The sequence below is a fragment of the Podarcis bocagei genome (assembly GCF_964188305.1).
Source record: "Podarcis bocagei genome assembly, chromosome: 5".
NCBI lineage: Eukaryota > Metazoa > Chordata > Lepidosauria > Squamata > Lacertidae > Podarcis > Podarcis bocagei.
Genome location: NC_138129.1, coordinates 81,425,651 through 81,452,553, shown reverse-complemented (window position 1 = coordinate 81,452,553; position 26,903 = coordinate 81,425,651). Strand labels below are relative to the sequence as shown.

The 26,903-nt window shown below is 43.6% G+C and overlaps 1 long non-coding RNA gene across 4 annotated transcripts in view; it reads left to right on the top strand.

Moving 5' to 3' along the window:
• Positions 1-329: 329 nt before the first annotated feature.
• The window catches only part of LOC308587426, a 153,381-nt gene continuing 126,807 nt past the window's right edge, over positions 330-26,903 (top strand). For 2 of the 4 annotated variants that reach the window (XR_014008363.1, XR_014008365.1), the window contains exons 1-2: positions 2,557-2,599; positions 11,993-12,116. This is a non-coding gene — a long non-coding RNA (uncharacterized lncRNA). Of the gene's footprint in view, positions 383-2,534; positions 2,600-11,992; positions 12,117-26,903 lie in introns of those variants that run through there. The other 2 variants (XR_014008362.1, XR_014008364.1) reach the window with 2 other exon arrangements.

Here is a 26,903-nt window from a genome sequence, read left to right as displayed (position 1 = left end):
CTTGGCAGTTTATTTACACACATCTTCAACCTGAGCCTGTGATGGAGGGGTTCACAGAATTAAAACCCCAGGAGAGTCTTACTTATCCCAGTAGCCACAGCCTTGGATTCTACCAGAAATCAGGCATGGCTCTATCTCTCAGCTGCCCAGCCTGCAGTCTCCATCTCCTAGCTCACAAACCTCAACTCTGGCTTTTGTGTTTCTAACTGACAGTTGGGGGAGGGAGACCCACCCATTGTCCTCTGTCATAGAGCCACTTACTTTGTTACCTTAACAACCAATACTTAGGCTATTGCGAAGAAACTTGCCTAGCCATTCCAGCACTTGCAGCCAGGAATTAGAAAGGACTCGGGCATCTTCTTTGGCGATCACTCATGGCTGAGTAAGGTTGTCTTCCATGAACACGGTCTTAACAGTGTATCCGTAAGTGACTGTGGAGGCCAATTCTGGATCCACACGTCCTTTCACAGTGGGGACATAGGTTTCCAGGTTGATCACAGTGAGGATTTGCCAAACGTGCCTTCCTCTTAGCTCGTTTCTCCCTTTCATCCTGAGTTCGTGCTTCTTCAAAGTCCATGACACCATTGGTAAGGGCTGTTCTCCAATTGGAGTGCTTACAGGCCAGTGTTTCCCAATTTTCCATCCTTATACTGCATTTTTAAAGATTTGCCTTGAGAGCGTCCTTAAACCTCTTTTGTTGTATTTCACTTTCCATTCTTAAGTTGGGAATAGAGTAGTTGCTTTGGAAAACTCAGACATACAGCCCTGCCTGCCCCCCAACTTACAATACTATGTACAGTGGAACCTCGGTTCTCGAACCTAATCCTTTCCGGAAGACCGTTCAACTTCCAAAACGTTCAAAAACTGAGAATCAATTGGCGGTCTGCAAAATCCATTGAAAAAATGGAGAAACGTGCCTCAGAAGCCGTTTGACTTCCAAGGCACATTCGAAAACAGAAGCAATTACTTCCGGGTTTTCAGCATTTGGGTTCCAAATTGTTCGGCTTCTGAAACGCTTGAAAACTGAGGTTCCACTTTGTATTGGGAAATACTTCTAGATGGAGACAAGTATTCAGTGGCTGAAGATATTGCACACAGATTTCCCCCCCCCGCTCTCATCTTGCCCCCACCCATATCAGTATGCATTCATTTCCAAATGAGGATAACTTTTATGGTTAGTCCAAACCCTTGAAATCCTAAGGGCAAACTGCTTCCTTTGTTGCCATGGCTTCCATCGAGCAGGAGCCAGTGGAATCCAATGGGACTCTTTCCAATGCAGAGCAACGTTTTGTTCCAAAGAGCACAAAGTGATCTCTTTACTGTCTGGAACTCTTTATTGTTAGATGCCCTCAACCTTTGTGCTGTCGCTTTGGTATGAGCCGGAGCCTCAGCAGCAAGCAGCCTTCTCCAAGATGTCACTGCCAAGCCTTCCTCTGGCCAGCTCAGAAAGGTTGCAATGGGTTTGTCTCAGTGGGGCTGTTGCTCTTTGCATATCTTACTGCAGCAGCATTTTCTGTCGGCGCCAGGCCTTCAGCCATTCGTTTCTCATGCAGATGTTATTACCCCCCTGCCCATTCCATCATGTCAAGCTGAGGCTCAGAAACAATGACACCTGACACAATGTGAGTCTCCTCACATTCCTGTTGTCGACATGAGGGGCGAAAGCCTTTGGCTGAGACGGTGGCTATTCCTAGATGGTTTTAAAGTTGCAACATCTCGTAAATGATGCCCTGGTATAATATCCCCCTTTTTCTCCCTGGCTTAGCATTCAAACTGAGCAACAAGGGTCTGTTAATGCTTCACTTTCCATATGGAATCATTACATGCTCTTCACTTCCCTGAGCAAAGAGAATGTCCACAGGTATCAGTATTTAGTTTCCTTTGCAGTAAAAAGCACTGGAGGTTTAAAATATAACACTTGCTTTTATTTACCAGGATACAAATAGATACAGCCGGACACTCTTAGGAGACAAAGCCCCAACAACTTGGGCACCCCTCTCTCCTGAATCTACGCCAACAGAATTTCAGCTAGAAGTGTTCATTCTCAAAATCTGGCATTTGCTTTTTCTACTGTTCCTTTCTATCCCTTCCCTTTATTGAACATGTGTCATTTGCTCTGATTGGTATTGCACTTAAAAAACACAGAGTGGTTCCTAATTGTCCGTGGACCTTCTGCCAAGCATTAGTTCCCCTTGATTAGTTCCCCAGTCAACCATTCTTGAATATTATCCCCCAATACATCTAATGAAAGACTGGTTGGCCAACAGACATAACAGAAATTTAACCTGTTAGGCTTTGTTTTGTACCATTCAAGGATCGTAAGCTCTCTTCAAAATTTCTAACTTCTATTGAGGATGGGGGGGGGGTTGACCCTAGAACATTTAATTTTATTAATTTAAAAGGATTTTGAAACCACTTAATATTTATAATATGTAAGCAGTAAAGCAAGACAGGTCAACCTGATTTGTCCAGGAGACACAAACATTATGACATCACAGCCAGAAAGACTCTAGCTGCTTCCAGAGTTCTAGAGTTGAGGAATTAAACTGAGAAATTCCAGTATAAACTGACTTGATCCACACCTCCAAGACCAATGAAGGTTTGGGATTCAGTTATCTACTGTTTTGAGAGAATATATGTTTGGAAATACATATTTTGAAGACAAATATATTTAGAAAGGTGTATTTTGAGAGGAAAAATGTAGATTTACCAATAAGTATTTAAATGGGAATTTTGGTGCAGGCTTGTTTTGGGTGAAAAACAGAGGTTGGTGTTGAAAGGTAGTGAGGTAACAGGTAAAAAGGTGATAGAAGAGTGTCTAACCACTCTAAATGAATTTTGGGGGCAAGGCAAATTGCATCTCAGGGTATGAAAGGGATTCTGAGAGACTGGAGGCAGGCAACTGTTATTCTCACCCACAAAAAGGAGAGAAAAAAGAGATTACACAGACAGCTACTGACTAGTTGTCTTGATGCCCAAACCTCGTACGTTATCATTAAGCAGTCAGTCTGCAATCATTTAGGAAAGAAACACAGCAACATGGGTTTTTCGTGCCAGACCAACATCACCTATAATTTTATGAAACAGAACAGAGCACATTTATGAAAGAACCCATGTAAACATGACACAGACAGAAAACAGGCTGCACTGTTTGTTCCCCCTTCCTTTCTTCCTTTTCTGTCACGTCACCTACTGCAAAACAATCCTCCTGAACTCTACGCTGGTATACCTCAGCAACAAAGTTTTTGGTTGTTGAAACAATGCATCAGTGACATGGGAGTGTGGCTATTCTCAAGCAGGGGTGGGGAATGTCTTTCAGCCCAAGGACTGCATTGCTTTCTGGGTAAGGTAACCTTCCAGGTGACACATTCCACAGGTGGGCAGGGGGTAGAGGAAAGAGTGGACTGAGCAATGAATGAGAATTTTACCATTGTGCAATGGGCATGGTTTGGGGAAGTGACCTGGGCTGCCCCTTTGCTGCTAGTGAGGTATGCCTTTTTCCTAGTTCTGTTACTTTCTAGCTCTCTCATTCCTCCTCCTCCCTTTGCTGTTAGAAGATTATGGTTGATATTTCCCATATGCGAAGTTCACAGCGGGGTTTCAAGTGTAAGGAAACAGCAGAATATATTAAGAAACATGTTAGAGAGGATGAAATTAGATAAGACGAAACCTTAAACCTCAGTTGTTTGTAATTTGATGTTCGGTGAGCAGGACGTCGCTAGTTTTGTTGAATTGGAATATAATTGTTGAGTAACAAATGTAACTTCCTATACGGGGGGGGGGGGGGAGAAGAAAACATTATTACACACAAAAAGAGAAGATTATGGTTGATGATAAAAGCCCTTTGGAACGCATCCTATTCACATTCAAAACCATCATTTCAGAAACTTAAAGCCTTCATTTTAAAGTCTTAAAAATATTATCAGATCTCACGGTTGGACACTGGGTTGAATATAAAAAGCTGTACACTACAGGAAAACACCGGTCCAGAGAAAGAAAGCCAGCAGGAGCAAAACAGATCACAAACCTACTTCCTTCTTTAAAGTGCTGTGATTAAGCTACCCACCTCTCCCACTCTCAGCATCCAAAAGAAAAGCGTGGTCCTTCCCCCCCACTCTCTGCCAGAATTAAAGGTATCACAAACAGCTTTCTGCTGACATCAACCTGGCTATTTGCCATTAACGACCTACACCTTGCAATGCATGATTCATGCTTCCTTTTTAAAGGTATGCTTATACAACTTTGATTCAGTTGTGTAATGATGGAATGTGTGTTACTAGGAAACAAGTAGTGGCCCTTTCCAGGTGGTTGTTTATTTAGTGAATCTCTGAGCAAGTAACAGTAAAATTCCATAAGCTCACTTAACCCACAAAACAAAACAAATCAAAAACAAACAAGCAAATAAACAGTTAGGAACGGCCAAGTTCTCATTTGGCTTCTAAATTCTAACACTCTATGTGCCTACTGGATGTCGAGAGTTTAGACTGGGGTAGTGTCAGGAACGCAGATTCATCCACAGGTCAGGAAAAGGACTCAAGACGCAAATTGCAATCAGCTTTTATTCACAAAGATAAAAAAACCAGTGGAGTTTATCTAAGCTAATCTGCCCTAGTTGAAGACATTGCTGACGTTTGGACCCTCCTTCCTACTCTAGCCATCTCCCAAGCAGCCGTAGACTCTTACAAGGGGAAAGGATCTCCCTCTGGTTCTGTCTCAGCGATGTGCAAGGGTCCTCATGATTTGGTTGTCTGTCAGTAGAGGAGGAGAGCTCCGTGAAGGGGAGCTGTCCAGCTGCTGAAGCAGTGTCTGGCTCCGCTCTGTCCTCACACTGCGACCCTTGGCACTCATCCCTGTCCTAGAATGGCTTTCTCCTTCTGACCCCACCCCTCCCCCCATGTTCACTCAAACCTCCTGCTTCTATCACCTCCCAGCTTGTCCCTTTCCCCAGACTGGTCCTCTGTGTCCCACCACAGAGGAAGTCTTCCTCTGTGTCATCCCTGGGGGGTTCTTGGGCGGCTGGCACCCACCACTCTTTCCTGTCCAGCCAGTCCCCTAGGTGCCATCCAGATATTCTGGGTCACAACTCTCACCATCCCCAGCCAGCATGGCCAATATTCAGGGATAATAATAATAATAATAATAATAATAATAATAATAATAATTTATTTGTACCCCGCCCATCTGGCTGAGTTTCCCCAGCCACTCTAGGAGGCTTCCAACAAAGATTAAAAATACATTGAAATGAAATGTCACACATTAAAAACTTCCCTGAACAGGGCTGCTTTCAGATGTCTTCTAAATGTCAGTTAGTTGTTTATCTCTTTGACATCTGATGGGAGGGCGTTCCACAGGGCGGGCGCCACTACCGTGAAGGCCCTCTGCCTGGTTCCCTGCAGCTTTGCTTCTCGCAGTGAGGGAACTGCCAGAAGGCCCTCAGCACTGGACCTAAGTGTCTGGGCAGAACGACGGGGGTGGAGAAGCTCCTTCAGGTATACTGGGCCAATGGCAATTGTACAACAACAACAACAACATCTGAAGAGCACCACATCTGCATTGCTAAAGGAAATGTTGGTCTGGGGGCACCTTTGCCTGGTTACTGTGTAATTCTGCCCTCAAGAGGTTATTATTAACTCAGGGCAACCACTCTTAAGATCTCAGCACTTTTCTCCTGAGTACCTCTGACTATGCAACAATGACAAAGGAATGACAAGGCACAGGCAACTCCCAATTTACGCAGGGGTTAAGTTCCAAGGCACCATGTGTTTAAGTGAAATTGCGTATATTTAAAAAACCATTGAAACAGTCTGCAAACACCCCATTCCACCCACTCTGCCCCTTTTTGTGGTGCGTTTGTGTCACTTCTGGGTTGAGCATGGTCATACACATATCAGACACGTCTAAAATGGTCCCTGCCTGTATTATAATTGTTGTTGTTGTTGTTGTTGTTGCTTCTAGCTGTCATTTGATGGTCTCAGGGTGAATCACGATTAACACTATCATTAGAATAAAAAAATTAAAACCACAAAACCAGCCATTAACAAAACTAACAAAACAGCTGTACAAATTTATACCAGTTTTATGTTGGTTAATTATAGAGAGCTTTTTCTCAGCAAATCTTGGGCACTGTAGCACGGTTAGGGTGCCTTTAGCTTTTCCTAGTTTCTTCCTCAGCAGTCCCCTATGTCCTTGACAAGATCACTCTTGGTGGCTGGGAAGCTGTACTGGGTGCTGAATGCAAAAACCAGATAAATTTAGTTCTGCGTGCCGAAACACTTTAAGGATTTGCTTTGAGGCTTTGGTTCTCCATCCTGGTTCATTTCCCCCTTATTAAAATAAACATGGTCAGCTTTTGGCTTCAGTGATTCACAATGAGTCTTGCAACTTGCCACACCTGTAACTACCTTTAGAGTGCTAAACTGGCCAAGCAAGAATAGATCAGAAAAAGCAGCCACCATTTTAAACACTGTTTAATTGTAATAACATTTCAGGCATGTGTAATACATTCGGATAAAAGCCAATAACAATTACAGATAACAGTGAATTAAAAAAATAAAAAAAAATCTTGAGACTTGCTAAGGATTATCTAGCCGCAATGATATGGTTTTCCCAACATCAAAATGCAATTTTGTTTCTGCTCTTTCAAACATCAGGCACAGATACGGCTCATTAATTTGGGATTAAGCTGGTGGTTACTTACTGTAGCATGTGAATGATTTTCAAATATTATTTGCCCCCAACCTTAAGAACAGCAGCATCCCATGTTGAGGATGATCCAGGGGATGGGAGGCAAGCGCTACATGCTAAGCAAAATACACACAAACACTGTAATTTATCAGTGCTGACATATTTATTATACAATTTGTTCAGCGCAGACTCTTGCGCCGTTTAAAATAAGCATTCTCAACATTCAGAGCAATTTATCTAACTCGCTTGGAACAAACTGTCCAGTGGGGCATGCTCAAATTTGTATACAATTTACTAAGTGTGTTGGACCCCTGTAGAGCTGCTAGAAGTTCTCCTTTTCAGCAAGTACTGAGTTGTTTTCTCTGATTTTATGTATTAAACAGGATTTATATACTGCTTAATCATAAAAAACCAAGCAGTTTACAGAAAGTATGTGTTATGTACTCAGTGGTCCGGACTAGGATTATGTGCCCCTCTGTTCTGATTCAATACATGATATCCAATCATCTAGGATTGTCAGGATTTGGGTTGCTGGCATTGGCTCTTAAGCTCTGAGTTATGATTTGCAGCTTGGGGTTTTAGACAGCCAATCACGTTGAGAGTGTGAGTGGCCCAGGCCTTCAGAAATATGTACATTATTAGTTGCTTTGCCCCTGTTGCTCTGTTCTGTTTGCTCAATAAAGTATCTTGCTGTAATCACTACGTCTCACCTCGTAGAAACACATACTTCAGCATGCATTCAAATTAGCCTATTTCTGCCCCCCCCCGGCCCAAAAAATTGTGGGATATTAACTAACAAATATTAAAATACATACTGTATGTTCATGTCTTGGTAGGCTTGCTTCTTATCAATGACTTCTTCTGATATTTCCTGCTGTCTAGAAAGGCTGGTGACTGGTGTGGTGGAATTCTCTGAGGAATTCTCACACTATGACCCTCAATGTTGTAAAATGCAAAGCCCATCTAATATAGCTTCTTTGTGCAGGAGGGACTTTGTCCAGATTTTATCTTGTGAACCACCCTGAGAAATTTTGATGGTGGTATATGATGATGGTGATGATGATGGTGATGATGATGTCAGGGAGTTCCAAAGTGTGGGTGTTGCCACACTGAAATATTGATCCTTTGAAAGTGTGGAACAAACACTATGTGACACTTGTAAAAGTGCCAATCCCACAGATTGAAATGGGTGTGTGTGTGTGTGTGTGTGTGTGTGTGTACAGTGCTTTTTTCTAAAAAAAATGTTTAGGGGTACTCTCATTTTCCTACTCAAATTGAAAAACTGCCCCCCAATAAAGCCAAACTTAGATTTACAAAATGTTTAGGGGTATGCGTAACAGAAAAAAACACAGGGGGGGGGGAGATATTGCAAGGAAACTGCTCCAATAGTAGAATCTTGAATTTGAATTTGGCCCAGTAATAAATGGGCAGCCGATACAGATTTTTGAGCAGAGGTGTTCATGCTGACAAGGTCTTAATCCTGTCAGCAATCATGCTGTAGCATTTTGTGCCAGTTGCTGAAATGCCCTCCTTTAAAACTACACATGTTCTAGTTTACTTTTGTCCCACTTCTGTTGTGCTATGTCCTCTCTGGAAAGCAGTAGTATTGGCGAAGCAGCACAGAACAAAACAAGGCGGGAAAAGCCTAATACACCATTATTGTGTCAAAAACATGTTTCAGAATAAAGATAAATGGACCCCTGACCATTAGGTCCAGTCGTGACTGACTCTGGGGTTGCGGCGCTCATCTTGCTTTATTGGCCGAGGGAGCTGGCTTACAGCTTCCGGGTCATGTGGCCAGCATGACTAAGCCACTTCTGGTGAACCAGAGCAGCGCTCGGAAACACCGTTTACCTTCCCGCCAGAGCGGTACCTATTTATCTACTTGCACTTTGACGTGCTTTCGAACTGCTAGGTTGGCAGGAGCAGGGACCGAGCAACGGGAGCTCACCCCGTCGTGGGTATTCAAACCGCCGACCTGATCGGCAAGTCCTAGGCTCTGTGGTTTAACCCACAGCGCCACACCCACATAAAACACCAGTCCGGAGCGGTCCTGGATCTGTATCATTAGTTATCACGTGGTTCCAAGTATGCATTGAGAAAAAGCTAGAAAGTGAGTTCAGGTGTACGACTTTGATGCTGGGCCACAGTTCAGGACTATGCAGATGAAGAAAAAGGCTTGCAGTAGTATCAGTTAATAGATAACATTGACCATTGAGGAAAATACTAATTGGAGACACTGTTGCAGAGGGGGGGAATTTGCCTCCCGCCTTGACAATGAATGGTTCAGCCCTTACTAATAGGTATGGTGAAGAGTACTGCAATGCACCTCTGGGCATAAAGGATACATCAACACATGACTACCAAAATCCTCACAATATATTCAAGCTTTCCTTGCACACATGCCTACCCAGTCATATTGACATTTTTTTCCCCTAGCTATAAATAAGAGCACCTCTTCCGATTCCTTCCCATTAGATTGTTGTGCCTATATTTCAGCTTAGTAACTGCAAGGCATTTACCTACTGACAAAACTTTAGTGAGCTGTCCAAATCATAAATATAGTTTGCAATTGGCTGTGCTGGGTTTTTTGCCTTTTCTTTTTGCAAGCAGAGATAAATAACCAGGACCATGTAAATCCATCTTTTCATATATCTCCACGCTGCCTTCTGATCTCACATTCTGTATATTCCTCATACCCTGAAGCAGTGCTTTTTTTTCTAGAAAAATAGGCGCAGGAACTCCCCACCCTTTTTTTAAGGACAACCCTATATTGTTGAGCTTTTTTTGGGGGGGGGGTCAACCCCTGCCCGGTGGCAGAAAACCAGCACTGTAAAGAGAAGTGCTAGATAAAGTGGTTAGTGGTTGAGAGTGGCAGCCACCATCTTCATTTCCCCAAGTCAGCAGCTGAGTCTGAAGGTTTCAATTTGCTGTCTCTCTTTCCATTCAGAAAATCCTCTCTAACCTAGCTTCCAGGTACGTCCTCTTTCTCATTCTCCTAAGCACATCTGTGTTGTTTTGAAATTAGCCTTCCATTCCCACATCTCCAACAACTCCTTCAGCGTGGAACAATCAGATCTCTGTTTCCAACTGGCCAGGTGACAAGATAAGGGCCTCTTTTCTTCCAGACTAATACTTTATTACCAACTAATAGTTGCTTCAGGGTTTAGGATAAAAAGTAAAACTCACCACAGGGAGGATTTCAGAGACTGAGAGTAGCTTTCTGCCAAATGGTTCACGGCAGCTCAGCAATTATCCCATTCCTTTATTTCTCAGAAGGAAAGCACGCTCCCCAAGTCTCTTGCTATAAAACTGTAAAATCCATATATATATATATATATATATATATATATATATATATATATGCACATGCTGATTTAACATGAAAATTATATTCATTGTAAATGTTTTCCTGGCAATTTGCTTGTCATAAATGTCTATTGCAGTGAAAAATCTCGGTGGGGAACTGGATGTGTTTATTCCGTACGTAGTGATGATTTGTTTAAAAAAAGAAAAAAGAAGATACAATGACAATAGAAGTACAAATATTATGATTTTTAAATTCTCTGGAAAACTGAAATCAGAGTTAACTCAAACATCATTCCCACGCCGCAACTTTTAGAAATGTGTTACTTCTCCTATAGCGATTGCAGAGCGCATTAGCATAAGATATGAACAAATAAAATAGCATGTCGTAGAGCTAATTCTAATTGCCCCAGCTAAAAAATGTGCCGTGCTTGCTGTCACCTGATATTCTTGGTTTGCAATAATTTCCCCAGCCACTCTGTGCGGCTTTCAGTCCTCCTCTCAGTGATTTCAGTCCCCCTTTCACCCAAGATATTTTCAGGTGATGTAATTTTAAGTGACTTCTTCCAGGAACTCCTGACTTTTTCCAGCTGCCAGCAGGTATATCTTTTGATATGAAGCTTAATTAACATAATCACATATTCCTTCCTGCTTGCCCCTTCCTCCACTTTTCTTGCCTTGCTTTGTTGTTTCCCGGGTCATTCCACGTCAGTTCAACGCGGTCATGCCACCCACTGTCATGGATTTTGATGAAACTTGGTGTAGACCAGTGGCGTAGCGTGGGGGGTGCCAGGGGTGCCAGCCGCACCGGGCGCAACTTCTGGGGGGGGGCGCTCGCTGCCTCTGGAGTCGCCGAAGAGCCTCGGGCGCAGGCTGTAGCTGGCAGCGGCTCTCAGCGCTCGCCGCGGTCCCCGCGCGTCAGGGCCACGGAGGGCGCGCCAGGCAGCCCCTCCTCACCGACGGGCAGCATTCGCCTGCGGGGCTCGGCCAGTGGAGTCGCCGAGGAGCTGCCGCCGCCTGCCATGCCGCCCTGGCTGCTTCAACCGCGTCCGACAGCCGGCTCGAGGCTCCTTCCGGCCGGGTCTCCCGACGGGGCGCTGCAGGCAGAGGCTCCGGCACCAAGCGCCACGCCGCCCAGGCTCGGGTCGCTGTCTGGACGCGCGCAGCCCGCCAAACGCGCCATCGGCGGCGCTCTAGTGCCTGCGCGCCAAGACCGCCCACCCGCCCCGACGGGGCCCCCCCACCCGCCCCGGAGGCCGGCCGACGCACTGGCCCCAGAGCCGCCCCCTCCCCGCGCCAGAAAGAAGCCCCCTCCCCGCGCCAGAAAGAAGCCGCGTCGGGACTAGCCGGGCCGGGGAGGGAGACCGAGAAGGCTGCGCCGCGACGCCCAAAGACACGCGTCTTGGCGTATTAATGACCATGGTTAGGTGTTAGGGGGCGCAAATTACTTGCCTTGCCCCGGGTTAGGGGGCGCAAATTACTTGCCTTGCCCCGGGTGCTGATAACCCACGCTACGCCGCTGGTGTAGACCCTTCCCTTATGGTTGAAAGAAAACGCCTTAATTTTTTCCCCTCTATCACAAGTCAAATTCCATTATATTGCAAGGAAAGACATAGTCATAATCCACTCTTCCTTCGAAAGAGACGTGCACAAACTCCCTGGAACTCACAAATTACACAACTTTAAACCACTCAATTCTACAGGCACAGTTGAAGCAAGAAGAATGAGCATTAATAAAGAACCCTCTCTCACTTTCAACCTCAGGAGCCTCCCCAAACTTCCTATGAATGCGGATTATCTGTATCCTGAATGTTTTGTCGCTTGCAGGCATGATCATTTGTGGTACTTTGGAATGATATCAGAGATTAATCAAGATGCGGAAAATGCTTTTGTAAAATTTCTTCACCCTAATGGACCTTCACCTTCATTCTGCTGGCCATGCCATGACTATTCTTGTGTAATACCGTTTCCTCATATGCTTGGTATTGTACAACCCCCACAGACAATAACTGGCAGAAGATACTTCTTTCCCAATGCGTGTATGGTGTTGAGGGAAGAAAAAATGAAAAACTTACAGGTGATACTGAGGCTACAGCAAAGAAACTGAGTAACATTGAACTTGTAAGGTAATCAACTCTGATGAGAGCTGTGCAGAGTGTGTAAGTGGCTCTGCTTGCATTACTATCAGCTAGGAGGAGGGGCGGAAGGGGCTGCCGTCTCTCCGTCCTCCCGCCTTACTGTAAAACAAGCAGAGCAAGAGCTGCCTACATGCGTGTAAGCTGTTCCCCCTTTGCTTGCTTTAAAGCTAGCCACGGAGGAGGGAAAGAAAGGGAGCCATGGCTGCTGCTCGTCCCTCCTCCATGGCATTTGCTTCATAAGACGCACAGACATTTCCCCTTACTTTTTAGGAGGAAAAAAGTGTGTCTTATGGAGCGAAAAATACGGTATAAATTTTTTAAGGTATTTATTAAATCTTTTGAGTGCTGGTGTATTTTCCCCCCTCAAATCCTCCTCATGTTATTGACCTCTGTGTAAAATTTCAAAGAGATCTGATCATTGGTTATGGAGGAAAAAAATGTACAAAAGGCCGAGGATTTCAAGAGGGACAGAAACACAGATTTCACGAAACTTTGAAGTGCTGTAAAATCGAAACTGTTTGTGATAGGGGGGGGATAAGGGGGTTTCTTTCAACCAGAAGAGCAGGGTCTACACCAAGTTTCATCAAAATCCGAGACGGTGGGTGGCAAAACCATTGTATTTTGCATTGATTTGATGTGGAATGACCCTCCCTTGTGTCTATTTTTGTGCTGCACACCCCTTGGAAGTAGGTAGTAGCTGTCCTCTCATTCTGTGGAAACTGGATGTGCAAAACTAGTGACAAGCATTCATCCTGATTTGTTTGCAGGGAAATTAGAAAACATGGACTGGTTCATGAAGTTAGATGGTGTTGTGTCAAAGCAAGTGTTACCTCTCACCTCCCAGTGCTTTTTCCTGTCATTTTCCTTGTAGCAAAAAGACCACTGTTTTGGCGAAGCAGGTTTGTTCCCAAGACCTCCCAGTCAATCTTAATTGCTCAACCTACATTTGCCTGCATGTGATTAAATTCCATCCCAAAATTGTGACAGCCTAGAAGCAGCCCAGAGGGGACGCGGGTGGCGCTGTGGGTTAAACCACAGAGCCTAGGACTTGCCGATCAGAAGGTTGGCAGTTCGAATCCCCGTGACAGGGTGAGCTCCCATAGCTCGGTCCCTGCTCCTGCCAACCTAACAGTTCAAAAGCACGTCAAAGTGCAAGTAGATAAATAGGTACCACTCCGGCGAGAAGGTAAACGGCATTTCCGTGTGCTGCTCTGGTTTGCCAGAAGCGGCTTAGTCATGCTGGCCACATGACCCGGACAAACGCCGGCTCCCTCGGCCAATAAAGCGAGATGAGCGCCGCAACCCCAGAGTTGGTCACGACTGGACCTTAGGTCCCTTTATCTTTACCTTTTAGAAGCAGCCCAGAGCTGTGACAATGAAATCCCTTGAAATCAGGGATCTGCCTGATTTGATGGGGAGATGGAGTTGTGGTTCTAGAGCTCTTTTGTATATCTCATAATGTTGTAGTCTGCTGAAGAGATCTAATTTGGCACAGTATTAATAGGTCCTTATGCTGGTAAATGTGGGACATTTTTTCAGCTGGAACTTGCCAGAAGTCAGTTCTGGCACCTCTCAGCTGGGCACCTTTGCCATTACAAGAGAACAAGGGAGGCGTTTGTGGTGAGTTCCGGCACCTCTTTTTCTAGAGAAATAGCACTGGTAGATGTATCAGATTTCTCTCCTCTCTACCACACACTGATCTGCTTGATAGTACTTGGTGGGGATGTCAAATTTTAGGTGTCAGTGTTTGCTCTGTATTTCCTCTCTTAGATGGGGCAGTTTATTTTATTTTAATGCATAACTAAAGAATAAAAAAGGAGACATGAAATGAAATTTAACATTGACAGTAAAGTTGCTACACATTCATGCCAGCTAAAGAGAGATCCTGGAATTTAACAATGCCTAGATCTAATAAACCACATAAGTGTCCTTTTCCGGGAAGATTCATTCCCATTTATTATTATTTTTTAAAGTGAGGCATACAATTCCATCTGACAGCTTCTTGCTTAAATGTCACAAAGACGGCCCAAATTAAATCTTGCCTCCCATAGTCTGCAAACCCCAGAGATCCATTCCAAAATACTGTATTTTAAAGATAAGCTCCACTCCCCCTTTCTCTTTTCCCCACGTCGCAAATCGCACACATCAAGTGTTGCAAGGAGGATTATGAAAAAGTACTAGCTGTGGGGTGGTTTCAGAAATTTCAATGCTTGTAAAGGGAACCTCAGGCTGTTAGCATGTTTTTTACTTTCTTTGACAGCGAGTAAATGTTCTGTGGCAGGGCAAATCTACAGGAAATAAAATTTTATGATGCACCGTAGCCGTAGTGGTTATATATCTATACGCTGCTGGCAGCCCATCAAAAGATACACATTTTCCATGTGATATATATATATATATATATTTGCTTTCGTAGATTTTCACGGGTACAGGAATGTAGGTTTTGGTGTCTTCGGGTGTCTTCCCGTGTAAGAGTTGGGGTGTCTAGGCGACGTTTCGAAACGTCGAAACGTCGCCTAGACACCCCAACTCTTACACGGGAAGACACCCGAAGACACCAAAACCTACATATATATATATATATATATATATATATATATATATATATATATATATGCGCGCAAGCAGCTTGACTCCTGTAATCCTGTAATCATAAACGCAGACAAGTGTACTCTGCATACACGTACCAGATGATGCCAATTTCCTGTAATAGAGTGGGTCTGCTACCGGATCCGGCCAATAAGATCAAAAAGCCCTGAAAGGCAAAAGGAAGTGCATTCGGTTCTGCCTAAATCTGGAGAGCAAACCACTTGGTTTCACATAAAAGGAAGCTCCTCCAGGCATATTACTCTAAATCTTCCTGTCTTCCATCGCGTTCGGAGGCTTTTTGGAATTGGATAAGTGTGCTAGCTCATTATCTCTCTGGCTGCCCAAGCCATGCCAACCAAACCTAAGGCCAAATCCTCACATGACATGGCCTGCTAGCAGCAGTCTGTTGTAACAAGGTAGACTCAACAGCCGTTGTTCATATGGATGTATTACCTTCGCTGCAAGATTGGCACAGGCGTTTCACTCGTTGCAAAGTAACTAACCTGGGTTTGTTAATGAGCGGCTCCTGACTCTCTGTACGTCTCCTTTGCACAGTGCAATTTTAGGTGTGCGCTTATGAAAAATGGCCAAGGGGGATACCTCATGCTGCATGAGAAGTGTGTTACACTGAAGTAAAGAAAGGGACAGACACAGAGACAGTAGGTGAACTGGTTTTTACTTGATTTTTTAAATGGAGGCCAGGGCAAATTTCCGTGCAGGATTTAAGAAAATAAAGGTTTGTGTGATCTTGGTTGGGAGATGGAACTTGGAAAGACAGATGGAACAGGAGAGAAAATAGGTAAATTTCTCACATTGGTTTATTTAAATAACTGCCCTCATTCTTCAGCTGTGGAGTTTGAGGGCTGTGTTGTTAATTAACTGCTGGCTTTGCAGTGCTTTTAATAAGAGTGGTTGGCCATTCCTATAAGTCTTCCTCACCTCAAATACTCTGATTAGACCAGGATGGTCCAACTTTTCATACCAAGTGAGCTGCAAGAGTACTTTGACATGGAACCCACAGGCTATCACTGTCTTGTGTAGGGGAGAGGAGTGAGGCCAACATTTGATGCCCCCCTCACCACCCAGTTTTTAGGAGGCCGGGATTAGGTTGGCCTGTTGCCAACACTGTCACTGGATTTCTATGTGCTTTCTTCTCAGTGATTTATTGTTCTTGTTGCATGGTGTAATTGGATGGTGATAATGTTTTGAGCAGCTTAATTGTATTTTATTCGTTTATAGGAGCTACCTTTTGGGGGTGGGGTGAGAGTGTGTGTTTGGCTTTAAAGGGCAGAAAGAAATTATATCTATTTGGATGCAACTGCCTTGCACAAAGGGATCAGCAGAGAGCCCCACAGGGCCATCTTCCTTACCTGGGCTGGCGCAGGAGCAAGATCATACCATATAGAGCACCAATGTTTGCTTCTTACAAAAGTCCCAGGTGTTCATCCTGTCATCCCTCTCCTCAGGTCAGACGTGCATCAGGTAGGGATATCTTGTGGACTTGAGTCATAAGGAGGAGAGTGACAGCTAGATGAAAGCAAGGCATCTCCACTTGGGCCTCATGGTTTGTTTTTTAAGTGTACGAAACACTTTAAAAGAAAATGAGAATGCAAATCAAACAAGCCTGCAGCAGGACCCACACTCACTATGTATCCCATCCCCTTAATACGTAAAGAAGAAAGTGGGGGGAGCAAAATATGGGCTCACCTGCTGCTGAGGGCTGGAAGGGCCTCATCTGGGCAGAGAGGGCTCCGTTTTTGTTTTTGTTTTTTAAATTGCTTTTTATTTGTTATCTATGTCATTTTAAATTGTAATTGACATTAATGCTGTATTCTTAGTTTTAGATTTTATGATTTATGTGGAAATTGTTTTCCATTTGGTTGTGTACTTTTTGATGTGTTTTATTTATTGCTTGTGACTTTTGTTACGTTGGTAATTGTGTAAATCTGGTCATGTTGTAGGCCGCCTTGAGCATTGTTTTAACTATGGAAAGGCACCATAAAAAGAAGAATGAGATCAGGAAGACTGAAGGGAAGGTGAGGCAAGCCACAAGAAATACCTAAAAACTGGGGGGGGGGGCTAGGATTCAAAAAGATCTACACATTCCGACCTTGGGGCAGCAAAATTGGTGTCAGGTTTATTAAACACTGTTTCTAATAGCTAGCATGTGACACTGTGCATGCAACCAGGTGCCAATTGAGAACGAGGAGGGGATCTTGTGATGACTCTTCCCATGCTCAGTCAGCATAAGAGTCGATCTTGCCCTGAACACAGGTACGGAAAATGCTTTAATTAGGAACGGAAAAATTTGCCTGGGAGAGATGCTTCTCCTGTGTTTTTGCAAACCGTGAGATCAGCCCGTGCATTGCTTTCACCTTGGGAACATCCTATGAAATATCATTCTGGCTTTCCATGAGGCTCCCTTTCATTTACCAGCTATGATAGATAAATAGATAAAGAGAGAGAGAAACAGAGACAGAGAGATTTGTGCGTGTGTGTATCTCGCATACTGAGAGAGAGAAATTCAGGGCAGCGCTGAGGGAAAAAGTGATAGAAGCCCAAGCTGTGAAAACATCCTCGTTAGACCCACCAATGAAAAATTTAAGATAATTGTAAATCGGTTGTGTTGTCAAGAAAGCAATGGAGAGTGCAGAGGCCCTGTTTCAGAATGGTGGGGGACAGCTTGCATTGAATTAAGGAGACTAGCAAGGCAGACTGGAAGGGAACAGCTGCTGCTCCTCAGCACCACCATATGTGGATCTGTATGTTCAAGAGAGCACAGGGACTTTGGCTTCCTCGGGTTGTGCTCAGCAGGTCTATTAAGAAGGTGATCTTTCCATTTTCGGCAAGAGGGTAGCAACTCCCACAGAGATAGAGGATAAATTGCTGTGTGCATTAATTACACTGTGTGCTGGGAAGTCTGAGGTGAAAGACATTCAAAAAAGGACAGCTTTGGGCAGGGCTAGGACATCATGCCTTTGTTGCCAGCTTCTGAGATTAGCCTGGTAGTACTGCACTCAAGTTTTCGCTAGAAGCTTGAATTCGCTTAATTATGAGATGATCCCTCTTTTTTACTTGAAAAAAAATTAAAGGGGGGGGGGCATTTGGCCCTTGGGTATTCTTTTGGCAGAAGTGATCTGAAACTTACACACATAATTCCTACTGTCTTCCAGTGTTTTGAGTGATCGCTGATCAATCAGAGGTGGATTTTCTCAAGAGGAGGGTAATTGTGCAGGCATGCAAGTCCCGTCATTCCTCAGTACTTGAGGACTGGGAGTCAAAGGTGTAGGATGGCTCCAATGAAAAGCGATGGGGATGGGGGGGAAGTGAAAAGACAGCCTATGGTGTCATGCCCCGTTCAAACTTGCAAGTCATTTCTTCCTCAGAGAAGAATATTAAATAATCGACAAGAGAGAGGCATATAAAGATTAACTTTTGGAATGACAAAATCAATGATAATATAGTTCTGTATAATGCGTTCCCACCCATATGATTTTGCGTTCTCTTTTCCTTAGATACAGTGGTACCTTGATTTACAAACTTAATCCATTCTGGAAGTCCGTTCTTAAACCAAAGTCATTCTTAAACTGAGGCACTCTTTCCCTAATGAGGCCTGCTACCACCGGTGCCCTTCGACCATTCGGCATTCATTCGTAGATCGAGGTAAAGTTCGCTAACCGGAACACCTACTTTAGTTTTGTGGAGTTCGTATACCGAATAGTTTGTTAACAAAACTGTTCTTAAACCGAGGTACCACTGTATAGCCGCAATTATAATCTTCCTCGTTTCTTGTCCAAACAAAGCAAATAAAGGGTGTGTGTAGAAAGGCTGTGATGAAACGCTTAGGGTATCTGAACATGTGCATGAAGAAACTGCACAAAGCAAAAAACACGCAAGCCATTTCTTTGAGCTGCAGTTAACAAGTGATGAATGTGCCATACCCTCCAACATTTCTCCAATGAAAATAGGGGTGTTCTATTCCATATTAGTAGTAGTAGTAGCAGTAGTAATTTTATTATTTATATCCCACCCATCTGACTGGGTTGCCCCAGACACACTGGTTGGCTTCCAACATATAATAAAACGCTAAACATTCAACTTTCCTATACAAGGCTGCCTTCAGATGTCTTCTAAAGGTTATCTCCTTGGCTTGGGGGTCATATAACTCCATACCCTCCAACATTTATCCAGTGAAAATAGGGTTGTTCTAAGGAAAAGTAGGACATTCTGGGATCAAATCAGAAACCAGGATGGCTTCTGTAAATCAGGGACTTTCCCTGGAAAATAGGGATACTTAGAGAGTCTGACATGCATGTGTGGACAAACACTTAAGAATGTTGCAATTCCATTACCACATGTGACATCACTTGAACAGGACTCTGCTCCACAGCCTGTGGTACAGCTTCATGCTTCCCCTGTTTCTTGGTCCGTAGGGTGAAACTATGGGTTAAACTCCATAGCACACACACTCAAGCAGTAAGCTATGTCTCTGGTTCCCCCTTTCTCTTCAGTTAATCACAGACTCAAAGAGCCCAATTGTTACTGGGACATAGCTGTCAATGTTTCCCTTAAAAAAATTCCCTTATTCCGAATAGGATTCCTCGCAAGAAAAGGGAAAAGTTGACAGCTATGTACTGGGACCACAGTTGCTGGGATAGCCCTCTAGTTCCCGTGAAGTCATGTGGAGAGGGGGTGATTGCTTCTGGGAAATGAAAGATCAAGAGGAGGGAGTGTAAGAAGCACCACAGAGATATGAAGGTGGCAGACCCATGATTCCCCCATGGTTATAAATGAAGAGTTATGCTAATTGAAAATGAAAACACAGATTATTACCTCACGATCACTCTCATAATATTTCGGAGCAGGATAAATCTGGCTCAGATCTTGCCCAGAAATGAAATATCTGTCAACTTTTTATTCATGATACATTTTCTCTCAAGGCATACTCAATCATTTATTTCAGGCCTTAATCATTTAGGGCTGCAAAATTGATTCAAAATAGAGGTCAGTGTACAGGTATATCCTGACTTAACCTGAGGAATGCTAATACATTTTGATTGAACAGATTTTTGCAGGAGATTCTGAATTGAATTTCAGTGAGAGGGTAAACATAGGCATTGACGGCTAAGGAAATGCTATGCATCCAAAGGGAAATCATAAGTACAGTGCCCTGAATCAATTTAAAATGAGAAACCTGAAGAAAGTTCTTTTTTTTTTTTTTGCAGAAGATTTCACTTTACCCTCATGAATATCAGTTGGTATTAAAAAATAAAATAAAATAAAGCAGCAGCAGCAGGCATATATATAGAGAGACAGAGAGGGAACATCGTTGTCCAAAGTTTTTGTTTAATGATTTCTCCCGATTATCTTCTCAAACAGTTTGATAATAATTACAGTGTAGGTGTTAAAGACATTGTTTGGATCACTAGCTGTCCTGCCTTAGCACTGTCTATTTTTATTCCTCAGAGTGAACAATGATTTTCTTTTTTCATTGACCTCTTTTTTCAAATTATTAAAAATGAGGCTCCAGGAATTGAGCCAAAACAACCTCCCATGCCACTCTGGCCTTTGCCCCAGTTTTGAAATCCTTCACAACCATCTTCCTCCTCTTCCTCACCAGTGACAACTGTGAGGCTAGTAACAAAGCAAACACATGGAGCTCCTTGAAGGGGTAGGAAGAGAACCTAATTCAAGCTATCCATAGAAAGACATATTATTCCAGTGAATAATTTGGATCTCAAATTTATCTTGATGTCTGGGTACCACAAGCAGAGAAGGGGGCCAGTAGGAGGCAGATCAGAATACCCATTCCTTAAGACACTGATCAGAATATCCACGGTGTTCACGAGTACTTGTTCAAAATACCATTTAGCCTCATGTAAATTTCAGTTGCACAATTCACCTTGTTGTATATATTTCAACAATCTCAAAGTCTGAGAGTCAGTGGCTCAGATGCTGTTGTAAACAACCCCATTGAAGAAGACAATCTTTTTGCAGGTTGTGAAGGGGCCCCTATAATAGTTCAAGCTTCAGGGCCCCCCAAATGTAGGTCCATCACTGTACACACATGGTTCAATGCAACTGGATTAAGCTACCTAATGCTGAGTATTGTTATAGGTGGGGGGGGGCAGATTCCCCTAAATTCTTGGGTGCCTGCTCCTTCCCTTGGATTTAGTAAAAGCTAGACTTAATGAAGGTTTGATTAAACTTTGCCAAACACAGAAACCCACTGGATGCAGTTGTGCTAATGAGCCAATCTAGCTCTCCAAAGTTACCGTATTTTTCGCTCTATAACACGCACCCGACCATAACACGCACGTAGTTTTTAGAGGAGGAAAATCCGTAGGCATGCCACCCGTAGGCATTCCCTCCATAACACGCACAGACATTTCCCCTTTCTTTCTAGGAGGAAAAAGTGAGTGTTATGGTGCAAAAAATACGGTAAGTGGGTGGGCCATTAGCAGGCGACAAAAGCCAGTGATGGTGCAAGAAGGAAACCATCAGAGGCCAAGACTGGTAGGCAAAGGGGAGTAGGGGCCCTTCTTTGCTGGGTGCTAGTGGGCAGAGGCACAGGCCAACTTTGGGGTTTCAATTTTGAATGACGTAGGCCGCGGGAGGTCCTTGGAGTTGGTCAGCAGTGAGAAGAAGGAGGTGCAGAATTCCATTTGAGCTGGGGATGACAGACTGAAAATTAGAGACACAGAGGATGGCTTTTTGCTGTCCCCTAAGCGGCGGAGCTTGACCTTCATAAGATGTGAATGCTCTGCAACCCGTCCATCTAGGTTCAGGTTGTATATATGTTTAAATAAAAGCATATATACATATTTCTGAAATAAACATGAACCTTGGGTAAGCGCCTGGAATTCTATAGAATCCCTAGAATGACCGCTCCCCGCTTAAAACGGGGGGCGCCCTTTGCGTGGACGCGTGCAGCCCCTAGATCTGGAGTGGCCTCAACAGCATAGGCTTGGCTTTGCCTTCCCTCAGGTGTGATACCTGGAGGTCTCCGCCTACCTCAGTCAGTTGTCCAATCCCACCTGGGGGAAGCGTTGCCAAGGAGACCAGGCCAGGTAGGGGAGGGATTACCTGCCCACACAATAGAGGGAGGATCTTACCTAGGAATCCTCACTTGGCTCCAGAGCTTCTCCCACCCTACCCACCCTCAGTTAATGTCTTATTTTGCAGGTTAACTTGTCTTCACAGATTTTGCAGGTTAACTTTTCTTCACAGGTATGCGGGCGCTGCTACGTTAAAGTCGCTGTTAAAGGTCCGGAAAGGAATTTCCCTGCATTGGCAGGTTTCGCCTTTCCCGTAGCAAAACGTCACAACTTTGGCGGTATCAGGCCTTGGGCGGAATCCTTTTGTCCATCTTCCTCTTTGCGGCGGCGATACCAGGGTTCCCCGTTAAAGGGGTTTTCTGAAGGGAGGCTTTGGCCGTACACCGAAAGGTCGTCATTGCTCTCTCCTGCGGCGGCGGCGTTATGGGGGCGGCCATCTCTGCTTGAACATATGTTCTCCAGAGCTGGCCCATCCCCCCCCCCACACACACACTGGATAACCCTGATGCTCCCTAGGTCCCCGGCTGGGGACTGGGGAGGGATAATGCCCAATGCCTGAGCCAAGGTCTAACCACATTTGAAATTTTAAAAAGTTTTGGCCAATTTTATCCCATAGCACGTTGTCTTGAGTCGTTATTCCACATGACGGGGGGACCGTGCAGGATCTGGGGACTCCGCCTGTCCATGCAATCCCACACTGTTTGGAGATGGGGTGGCATATAATGGTATTCTTGGGGTCACTGAAGCTGCTCTCTGGGCTTTTTTGTTTTTTACTCTTTTAGATTTCCCCCTAAAATATGTGGGGGTTTTTGGGGGGGATATTTCTGCAAATCTTGGGGGGTTCTCCCTCTTATTTTTCAGTGACAGCATATTCCCTACACTCTTTTTGACGCTCTTCATCCAATTTTGCTCTTTGAGGAAGTAATATTCTGTTGCTGCTGTCTAGAAATAAAAATGAACATGGTTTACGTCTAAAGAGCCCAAATGTGTAGACACCATTTACTCAGCCAGTCACAGTTTTGAAAGAAGCAGTGAAAGACGTTTGCTTCAGGGTACTGAGCTCATTAGGCAAATTGGATGTAGAAGGCAGATGAAGGTATCCTCCATACATAATGTTCCTTCCTGAAAAGGCACTGAGCTGCCTCTTTGCTCCTGCCAAACCAGTTGTTGTTTCTTAAGTTTTTTATTAACAATTTCAACATAACGATTATCAAAACAAATCATCTTCATTATTTCCCCCCCTTTTTCCCTCCCCCTCCCCAAAGAACCCTCTCTCCCTCCCCTCAAGGCTTCCCTCAGCTCCTCTGTCTGATTTCTCAACTCATGTTATTCTCTGCATACTGTAAAATGGTATAGATCCTTATCTGTCTACTATATTAACCCTCAATAAATTTGTGTATGTTTATTCAAAACCTGCCAAGGAGTCCAATTCATTTGTTGTCTTTTTAAATAATTTGTAAAAAGTTCCCATTCTTCTTTAAAGTCACAGTTGTCCTTATCTCACAATTTGTATGTCAGTTTTGCCAGTTCCGCATAGTTCATCAATTTCTCTTGCCACTGTTCTTTTGTCGGGGTTTCCTCATTCTTCCATCCTTGTGCTATCAAGACTCTTGCCGCTGTTGTAGCATACATAAATAAGTTCTTTAATTTCCTTGGCAGGTCTGGTCCTACAATCCCTAACAAAAATGCTTCTGGTTTTTTTTTACAAATGTCATTTTAAACATTTTCTTCAATTCATTATATATAATTTCCCATAATTTTTTAATTTCTCTACATTCCTACCACATATGGTAAAAGGTCCCTTTTCGTTACATTTCCAACATATATTTGACCCGGTTTTATACATTCTTGCTATCCGTGCTGGTGTTATATACCAACTGTACATCATTTTCATGTAGTTTTCTTTCAAAAGAGAACAGTCTGTGAATTTCTGCCTGACCAGTTTTAATGTGCTAGGCTTAGCATGTCATCCAAACTGTGGCTGTATACACACCATCCATTTATAGCACAAATAATATTGGGAACAGGGATTGACTTCAGTAACACGTTGCCCTGAGCGAGGACAAAATTTGTCTGCCCCCTAAATGTTTCCTACCTAACTTTGAGTAGACACCCATATAAAGATAGGTAGTAGTAGTAGTATTAGTAGTGTTTTGCAGCCCCTCAACTCAGCACCCTGTGCAGGGGAACCACCTACACCATGCTAAATCCAGTGCTGTGGGAAACTAGCTCTGTAAAAGGTAAAATATTGTTCCTATGATCCTTAGTGAAGTGCTTTAAATGTGTATGGTGTGTGTGTAGCCTGAGACTCATGGTTAAGCCATAAACAGAGACAAACTTTGAACCGGGGAGAAGCAGAGCTTCAAGCGCATCTCCAGGAGCTCACATGTTCACACAGTCTTGGCATGCCATAGTTTATAATAATAATAATTTGTTATTTATACCCCACCCATCTGGCTGGGCTTCCCCAGCCACTTTCGGTGGCTCCCAACAGAATATTAAAAACTACGATAAAACATCAAACATTAAAAACTTCCCTAAACAGAGCTGCCTTCAGATGTCTTCTAAAAGTCAAATAGTTGTTTATTTCCTTGACATCTGATGGGAGGGCGTTCCATAGGGTGGGCGCCGCTACCAAGAAGGCCCTCTTCCTGGTTCTCTGCAGCTTCAGTTCTCACAGTGAGGGAACCGCCAGAAGGCCCTCAGAGCTGGACCTCAGTGTCAGGGCTGAACGATGGGGGTGGAGACGCTCCTTCAGGTATACTGAGCCGAGGCCGTTTAGGGCTTTAAAGGTCAGCACTAGCACTCTGAATTTGGCATACTGTGTCATTCAAACCAGGCTATAGACTTAACTCATGTCCACATGCTGGTGAGCATGTGAGGAGCCAAAAACCAGACATGCAAACTTTGTCCTGGCTGTTTCTGAAACCAGATGAAGGGCCATGAGATACCTGAAGTAACCATTAATTGTTATTTTTGGTGAAGATGTTTTTTTCTCTATTTTTAGATGTGTCATTTTAATTCTTTGCTCCATTCAGCATACCAGCGTTTGTAGTTCTGCAGCAATTTTGTTCGATGCACATTATCTATTAACTACTATTTTTGCTTATTTTTGTTATGTTCAGTGGCCAACAACACAAAGCTTTCTCCTTGGGTATGCATGGTAAGCAGACCAAAGCTCAGTATAATTAAAAATGTGGCCCAGCTTTACCTAATTGTATCAGGTGGCTAAAAATCCTCGCAGCCATTTGGCATCTATCTGTCCAAGTAAAATGACTTATAATTTTTAACCATCACCACTGGAGCGAGCGAGGCTTGGGGCTATTATGGTTAGCGAATGCTAAGCAGAGAAAAGCTATGCCTTTCTGAGCAGAAAGAACAATGCCCTGCTTCCATCCCATATTTTTAATCTGCAAATTGGATATTCTTTTTTTATTTTTTAAGTCAAATGCTTTGCCCTATGACATGTAGTATCTCTGCCACGTAAATCTCAGGATGAAAAAGATTGGAAATAACCCTTGGATGCCAGCCCTGCCCCATGCTTAAAAGAGCACAGGCAGTCCATATTGATTGCCCATGCTCTTAGCAGCAATAAGAATAAACTCAACCCTTTGCTGTCCAGTTTTCCTCTTGAATAAGGGCTATATTCGTCACTCTGCTTGTCAATACATCCTGATGGAGCTTTAAGACTCTTATCAATATTTAACCATGCTCCCATTGTCTCAGCAATTACACAGTAATTGATTTAAGTCTGATTATCATCATGTTAACATTTTAATGTTCAGAAGTCGGGATAAGTGAATGTGAAATAATTGGAAGTGTTTTTCCGCTGCTTTTGACGGAGGATAGGAGAGTGGTTACTGTATAGTAATGTGATTTCAGATTCTATCAAGTATTTCACATGCTCTTCAGAAGACAGGGCAGTTGGTGTGGGCCTGAGAGATCTTGATTCAAATCACATATTTGTCATGGATTCACTAGCTGGCCTGGGGCGAATGTCACTTGACATCGCAACCTCAGTTTGCTTGTTGTTAAAGAGGAATATTTGTTCCTGACTCCCCATGGTTCTTAGAAAGATGCAGAAATGGTGTGACATTGCTAAAGAAAAAGTCCTAAGGGGTCAGGCAAATTAAGTAAGTTTTTGTTTATTTCCTTTTGTTCCTTTTTCTTTGCATCTCTTTTCTTTAAAAGAAAGATATTTGTTCCACTTGGGTTTCCACTGACTTAAAATAAATCACATGAAATCACAACTGCAGGCTTCTTCTTGTATGATGTAATATTTTTTAGCTCAGTATATTATATTCTAAGAGACGCGGGTGGCGCTGTGGTCTAAACCACTGAGCCTAGGGCTTGCCAATCGGAAGGTTGGCAGTTCGAATCCCCGCAATGGGGTGAGCTCCCATTGCTCGGTCCTACTCCTGCCAACCTAGCAGTTCAAAAGCACATCAAGTGCAAATAGATAAATAGGTACCGCTCTGGCGGGAAGGTAAACGGTGTTTCTGTGTGCTGCTCTGGTTTGCCAGAAGCGGCTTAGTCATGCTGGCCACATGACCCAGAAGCTGTCTGCGGACAAATGCTGGCTCCCTCGGCCAGTAAAGTGAGATGAGCGCCACAACCCCAGAGTCATCCGCGACTGGACTTAACGGTCAGGGGTCCTTTTACCTTTACCTTTATATGATATTCTTAGGGTAGCCCTTTGTCTGGTTTTATAAAATGATACCATTTGGAACATATTGATGATATAATGTGTTCATCCCCCCCTCCCATCTGCATCTGTATTAAAACTATTCTTAACTGTTTTTATATATGGAATTCTTTTATATGAAATTATTTTTGTTTTTGCACTTTTTGTGTTTTATGTAACTGTTTTATTTTGTTTTATAATTGTATAATTTATTGTTGTAAATTGTCTTGAGATTTTGTGGTAAAGGGCGGGTAGGAAATTTAATTAATAAATAAATGAAGTGGTTTTTTTTTTAAAAAGGTGCCCACTAGGCTAGAGAGCCAGGAGGAGTGCTGGTGAGTTACTGTATGACCCTCTCGTCTCCAAATGCATACCCACTTCCTTAAAATATCCAAAATGTTCCTACAGTTATGCAGCATCCACATACAGCCACAAACGTTACAG